We start from the raw sequence: 8,324 nt of genomic DNA on the forward strand, positions 1-8,324 counted from the left end.
CATAAAGCTCCCCTCTACACCATAACCATAAAGCTCCCCTCTACACGTGATGTTATCACTTAACCATAAAGCTCCCCTCTACACGTGATGTTATCACTTAACCATAAAGCTCCCCTCTACACGTGATGTTATCACTTAACCATAAAGCTCCCCTCTACACGTGATGTTATCACTTAACCATAAAGCTCCCCTCTACACTTAACCATAAAGCTCCCCTCTACACGTGATGTTATCACTTAACCATAAAGCTCCCCTCTACACGTGATGTTATCACTTAACCATAAAGCTCCCTCTACACGTGATGTTATCACTTAACCATAAAGCTCCCCTCTACACGTGATGTTATCACTTAACCATAAAGCTCCCCTCTACACGTGATGTTATCACTTAACCATAAAGCTCCCCTCTACACGTGATGTTATCACTTAACCATAAAGCTCCCCTCTCCATGTGATTCTAAATGCCTACTGCTTGCTAAAGCTATTTCTCAACTATAAACACAGTGTGTCTTTGCAGGATCCCTGTCCTGACTTTCCAGAATCCCTGAATTGCTTCGCCTTGATTTTCTGATTGGCTGGATACAAGTTTCAACATCCAATTATTTCAGATCTAGTAGAGTGCAAGTTTCACTGTGGCACCGTGGCGATACGTTGGCACATGATGATCATTATTAGAATATGACTAATATCAGTCAATTCTTGCATTCTATTCATGCTGGCTTTTGCCTGAGACGTGAAACAGATAGTCTGTCTGCCCTCCAACCTATCACCTATGTATTAATTGCCAATTTGCCTAAATGGTTAATGGAAACACTTCAACCACAACGTTTTTATTCAACCCTATAGGTGTGATGTCATTACGTCCATCTGTTTTTATCGACACAAGACAGTTCAGTGGAAACGCGCCGTAGCAGGTCACTTTCTAAATGTCTACAAAACATCACCGGGCAAGTTAATGGAAACATAGCTAGTGATGGCGCAATTGGGCATCAGGTTGCTGTATGATATGATAAGGAAAGCTAATTTGTTTATTAACACCTATCCAGGTGTTGTTAGATCTGGCAGGCATCTGCAAAGTTTTCATCTGGGAACGTACCCAAGGCCAGGCATCTGCAAAGTTTTCATCTGGGAACGTACCCAAGGCCAGGCATCTGCAAAGTTTTCATCTGGTAACTTACCCAAGGCCACCATGAAAATGAATGTTTCTCGTGTAGAAAAGAGCCAGCAGCTTCTCTCAAGGCAATTTCTCAACATGTTACTTGCACTGTAGTAGTGATGTTTTAATGTTTGTCTCCAGTTTACCTCTCTGGCATGAATAAAAAGCTCTGCTGTCCTGCTGCACTGGTGACTCGTGTTATTTGTTTTGTTATGATACGGAGGGAGTTTAGTAGCCGTGTGAAACTAGCCTGGGCCCGGTTTCCCAAAGTAATCTTAAGGCTAAATTCATCTTCAGAACCTTTGTAGGAACATCGTTAAATCCGAGCTGTTTCCCCAAACCGTGGTTATTAACATTGCACTTGAAAACACTCTGAAGCACTGCCTCGGACCTCACGTAGAACAGCTAAGTGCTTCGGTAAATGTTTTGTTGCTCTCCTGTGTCACTTCATACAGCGAAGATGCCTGCTAAACATAGAATCACGTGTTTTGTTAATTTCTCTGTGAGTGCCAATAACTTCAGAACAAAGTCGACTACAAATACAAAGATGACTGCATTAAAATACAAATACATTAGGTAATAGGCCTATTTCAATCATATATTCATTGGAACAACATGACATCACCACTCTGGAACAACATGACATCACCACATCTGGAACAACATGACATCACCACTCTGGAACAACATGACATCACCACTCTGGAACAACATGACATCACCACTCTGGGACATCACCACTCTGGAACAACATGACATCACCACTCTGGAACAATATGACATCACCACTCTGGAACAACATGACATCACCACTCTGGAACAACATGACATCACCACTCTGGAACAACATGACAACACTCTGGAACATGACATCACCACTCTGGAACAACATGACATCACCATGAACAACATGACATCACCACTCTGGAACAACATGACACTGGAACAACATGACATCACCACTCTGGAACAACATGACATCACCACTCTTGTACAATATGACATCACCACTCTGGAACAACATGACATCACCACTCTGGAACAACATGACATCACCACTCTGGAACAACATGACATCACTACTCTGGCCAATCCCCCACCTGGCTCCACTGAAGGGACACCACTACTTGATAAGGGCCATGTCATGGAGTCCAAAATACCAATGTCTTTAACCAATAGACATTCACTAAATGTAGTATTCTTGCCTCATAAAATATTTTCTAATTCCTGATTGACTACTATAATTCCACCCAGTCTGCAGCACTTATCCTAGCCTGTCGGCCTTAGTAAACTACAGATGACGGAATACAGCCCTGTACATAGTGTAGTGTGGTCCTCTGTATCTTGGTTTGTAGAGCATAGTGTTTGCAACGCCAGGATCCCGGGACACATATGTGATATGTTTGCACACGTGACTGTAAGTTGCTTTGGATAAAAGTGTCTGCTAAACAGCACGTATGATTATGTTATTTAATATAAACATGGTTCTCATTACAACACGGTTATATGCTGTTAATAACCAGTTTATGAAGGCAGCCGGGGGGGTCTGTGATTTAAAAAAAAAAAAGATATGTCATTAATTTACAAGTCCAAAAATGTATGTACCAATCGCAGACTGTAGCTTCAAACTTGATTTTTAATCCCCTCATCAATGTTCCCAGCTTTTACATTATGGTGACAGTAACAAAGTCCATACGTCCACTGTTATTGTAATAAGGATGGGAAATAAGCAGAACTCATGTATGGTTAATATAATGAACAGATTATATGAGGATCAAGGAGATGGAACATTAAAACACATGACGATACATGCAGGAAGAGTTTATTATCGGTTTAATGCATTATCATTTTTTAAATTCATATTTTATAGATGTTTCATTTAGAAATAATAAAGCATTCAAACACAAAACACAAACAGAGATTGGACTCTACCTACGTGTGTATTTATCCTGCTGTTTTTACCAAACAAATGTCAATTATCATGATTAAGAAACACGCCCTCTCTGACTCCATCTAGTGGTGATTCTCATGATCTTCACTGTATCAACTGAACGTACACCAGTTATCAGCTGCTATCACTGACTCTGTGACCTGTCCAACACAAACCCTTATTAACCCTTCAGAGTCATATAACGTTACCATGACAACAGAACAGATACACACCTCACCAAGGGGGCCTTGGCAGAACCATCTGATACTGTCACTGTCCTCTCCCCTCTGTCTCCTGCCCACTCCACTCCCAGGGGTAAAGCAGGTACTGTGTGTGTGTGTGTGTGTGTGTGTGTGTGTGTGTGTGTGTGTGTGTGTGTGTGTGTGTGTGTGTGTGTGTGTGTGTGTGTGTGTGTGTGTGTGTGTGTGTGTGTGTGTGTGTGTGTGTGTGTGTGTGTGTGTGTGTGTGTGTGTGTGTGTGTGTGTGCAGACTGGGGTCAGAGTCAAAGAGGTGAATATGGGTTGGTAATCTGTGATCAGGGCAGTGACAGGACAGGGTTTCCTAGGGACGTCATAAGGGGCTTCTCCCTTTAACTGCTGTTATAAAACTGGGCTGAGCTGCCCAGCTAAGCAGAACTGTGAGACTGTGAACTTGTAAATACACTATAGCCCATATTAAAACACACACACATATTAAAACACAAGCATATTCACACATGTAACCTGTGAACATAGGACGTTGCCATGGAATCTGTTACGTGAGCTGATGGGTCAATGAGTCTGATGTCAGGTGCTTCTTGCGCTGGTTATCAAAACAACTCTTCAGAAAATTCCAGACAACCCACTGGACACAGATGTCAATTCAACTTCTATTCCACGTTGGTTCAACGTAATTTCATTAAAATGAAGTGGAAAGCATGTTGATTCAACCAGTGTGGTTGGTTATCTGTGAAGAACGGTAATAAACACTGATTACCTTTATCGACGCCAAATAGCAATCACCTGTCTGCATGCCTTGTGAAATAATATCATTATACCATAAAGTATCCACCCTAAAGTTACTGCCATCCTCTCCCTAGTCATCAGTCTCCACTGCCTGTCCTGAACCACTGCCTGTCCTGAACCACTGCCTGTCCTGAACCACTGCCTGTCCTGCCTGTCCTGAACCACTGCCTGTCCTGAACCACTGCCTGTCCTGAACCACTGCCTGTCCTGAACCACTGCCTGTCCTGAACCACTGCCTGTCCTGAACCACTGCCTGTCCTGAACCACTGCCTGTCCTGAACCACTGCCTGTCCTGAACCACAGCCTCCTGAACCACTGCCTGTCCTGAACCACTGCCTGTCCTGAACCACTGCCTGTCCTGAACCACTGCCTGTCCTGAACCACTGCCTGTCCTAACCACTGCCTGTCCTGAACCACTGCCTGTCCTGAACCACTGCCTGTCCTGAACCACTGCCTGTCCTGAACCACTGCCTGTCCTGAACCACTGCCTGTCCTGAACCACTGCCTGTCCTGAACCATGGAGATTCATGTTACCAATATCTTTAATAAGTTTCCTTTCAAAGTAATCACCTTCTTTAACATCAATAGTCATCTCTTCAGACTTCTTGTGAAACTAGTACCATAAAACCATTCAGAATTCTTTCAAACCTCATTACTGATTTACAATAAAGAAAGATATTTAATGATTCTGCTTGGATAATCCCTCCAGCAAAGACTGAATACAGTATTTTGTGTGTGTATTTGTATTTATTATGGATCCCCATTGGCTGTTGCCAAGGCCCCATCTACTCTTCCTGGGGTCCAATCGCAATTAAATGGAATAATATAATACAACACATTATTACACAATAATCTACCACAACATATCTACAATACAATACATTATTACACACTACTCTACAACAACATATCTACAATACAACACATTATTACACTCTACCATAACATATCTACAATACAACACATTATTACACACTACTCTACTACAACATATCTACAATACATTATTACACACTACTCTACCACAACATATCTACATTATTACACACTACTCTACCACAACATATCTACAATGCAACACATTATTACACTCTACCACAACATATCTACAATACAACACATTATTACACACTACTCTACCACAACATATACAATACATTATTACACACTACTCTACCACAACATATCTACAATACATTATTACACTACCACAACTATCTACACAACATATCTACATACACAATACACACACATACACCACAACATATCTACAATACAACACATTATTACACTACTCTACCATAACATATCTACATTATTACACACTACTCTACCACAACATATCTACAATACATTATTACATTATTACCACAACATACACTACATTATTACACTACCACAACATATCTACAATACAACACATTATTGCACATTACTCTACCACAACATATCTACAATACATTATTACACACTACTCTACCATAACATATCTACATTATTACACACTATTCTACCATAACATATCTACAATACAACACATTATTACACTCTACCACAACATATCTACAATACATTATTACACACTACTCTACCACAACATATCTACAATACATTATTACACACTACTCTACCACAACATATCTACAATACATTATTACACATTACTCTACCACAACATATCTACAATACATTATTACACATTACTCTACCACAACATATCTACAATACAACACATTATTACACACTACTCTACCATAACATATCTACATTATTACACACTACTCTACCATAACATATCTACAATACAAAATCAATGATACAGCAAAATAACAATATTAAAATTTACGTGTGTGGAGAGTGTGTGTGTTGGCATGTGCTTGCGAATGCTGTGTGTGTGTGTCTCTTCACAGTCCATGTTGTTCCTAAAGGTGTAGATTTATCCGTTTTTTTAATCTGATTCTGCTGCTTGACTGAGTTCCAGGATGTGGAATAGAGTTCCATGTAGTCATGACTCTATGTTGTACTGTGTGTTTTCCATAGTCTGTTCTGGACTTGGAGAACTCTGGTGGCATGTATTGTGGGGTATGTATGGGTGTTTGAGCTGAGCGCTAGTCGCTTAAATAGACAGCTCGTTATTTCATCCTGGCAATAGCTCTCACAAAGACAAGCGGTCATGCAGTTCATCTCTACTCCACCATGAGCCAGGAGAGATTGACATGTGCATTATCAATGCTGGCTCTCCGTGTACGTCTAAGTGTCGGTCATGCTGCTCTGTTTGGTCCAATTGTAATGTGTCTATGTCCCTCTTTGTGGCACTTGACTATATGACTGAGCAGTAGTCAAGGGGCGACAAAACTAGGGCCTGTAGGACTTGTCTTGTTGATAGCAATGTCAAGAAAGCAGAGCAGCGCCTCACTACAGACAGACCTCTCCCCATCTTAGCTACCATTACATCAATATGTTTTGACCATGACAGTTTTACAATCCAGGGTTACCCCAAGCAGTTTAGTCTCCTTAATTTGCTCAATTTCCACATTATTCTTTAGAAGATTTAGATGAGCTTTATGGTTTAGAAAATGATTTGTCCCAAATACAATGATTTTAGTTTGTGAAATATTTAGAACTATCTTATTTCTTGCCACCCATTCTGAAACTGACTGAGGCTCTTTGTTAAGTGTGGCAGTCATTTCAGTCGCTGTAGTAGCTGACATGTATAGTGTTGAGTCATCCACATACATAGACACACTGGCTTTACTCAATCGTCAGTAAAGATTGAAAATCATTACCTATGTGTGTGTGTTGAGTGAATGCCAAGAGAGTGTGCAAAGCTGTCATCAAGGCAAAGGGTGGCTACTTTGAAGAATCTCAAATATAAAATATATTTTGAATTGTTTAACACTTTTTGGTTATGCTTTATGTGTTATTTCATAGTTTTAATTTATTCACCATTATTCTACAACATAGAAAATAGTAAAAATAAAGAAAAACCCTGGAATGAGTAGGTGTGTCCAGACTTTGACTGGTAGTATAGGTAATGATTTGTAGGTAATCTAGGTAATGATGTTGATACCAGGTTAGGTTCAGGGTAGCCCTGCCCCTCATGGTCCACATTGATTGATTGACATCTGATAAGAAGATTGGATATGTTGTGGCCATGGAAAACCCTAGAAGTGAATGATTAGTGTGTACTGTAACACACAGACCTCACCCTCCTCCATCCCTGCCTGGCGGTACAGTCCAGTATATATACAGGTGTACTGTATCTTCCAGAGTGTTCCTCTACACTTTGGGTTACTGCTGCAACAGAGACAGGGAAAGAGGAAGAGATCCAACTACGCTCAAATAACCTGAGAAGGTATGGAAGCTTTGAGAAGGTTTCAAATAACCTGAGAAGGTATGGAAGCTTTGAGAAGGTTTCAAATAACCTGAGAAGGTATGGAAGCTTTGAGAAGGTTTCAAATAACCTGAGAAGGTATGGAAGCTTTGAGAAGGTTTCAAATAACCTGAGAAGGTATGGAAGCTTTGAGAAGGTTTCAAATAACCTGAGAAGGTATGGAAGCTTTGAGAAGGTTTCTTCACATAACTGGTGTTATGATAATACAAAACAATTCAGAGGTCTTCATTTTCATTTTGTTTAACATTATTTCTGTCATTTAAATGGTAAATGGTTTTAGTTCTTAGATTATAATATATTACGTTTTTTAAATTGTTTGTTTTAACAATATTCTCAGTTTTTGGTGCTTTGTCAAAAAATATTTTCTCAACATTATCAGTTCAGTGGAAAGATTGAATAAATGAATTGAATACAGACAATCAATTAATGGTCATATGTGTACAATCCTGTCAATCTGTGTACACCCTGGGATGATATATATATATATTTAAACCAAGAATGTATACAGATTGAGAGGGTTGTACATAATTTATACGACCATGATATATAGTTACATAGGATTCTACATATAACATACATTTAATCTCGGACAGAAAGCAGCAGTAAGGAGCAGAATTGTTCCATTTCCCACCAGCCTTTCAGTTCAATGTTCGCCTTTTAACACTCTAGGAACTAAAGGTATTCAGCTAAAGGATATCGAGTACAAACGGCCCTGGTTGAGTTGAGCCATGGCCAAACACTATCTCTGAGGAGAACACTGTGGGGGGATAACAGCCTAGGAATATACATCTCTGTATGCTCCTAGGTAATAGGAAATGCAGTATGTGCCAGGACAGGGGCT

General features: G+C 40.0%; 1 protein-coding gene across 1 annotated transcript in view; it reads left to right on the forward strand.

Moving 5' to 3' along the window:
* The first annotated feature begins 7,278 nt into the window (after positions 1-7,278).
* Positions 7,279-8,324, forward strand: part of LOC112262365 (von Willebrand factor A domain-containing protein 7-like) — a 26,761-nt gene continuing 25,715 nt past the window's right edge. The window contains exon 1 of the mRNA XM_042316823.1: positions 7,279-7,444. The gene's annotated coding sequence lies outside the window, so the exon portion shown is untranslated. The remainder of the gene's footprint in view (positions 7,445-8,324) is intronic.

This window comes from Oncorhynchus tshawytscha, unplaced genomic scaffold (assembly GCF_018296145.1).
Source record: "Oncorhynchus tshawytscha isolate Ot180627B unplaced genomic scaffold, Otsh_v2.0 Un_contig_3021_pilon_pilon, whole genome shotgun sequence".
In the NCBI taxonomy this organism is placed as follows: Eukaryota; Metazoa; Chordata; class Actinopteri; order Salmoniformes; family Salmonidae; genus Oncorhynchus; species Oncorhynchus tshawytscha.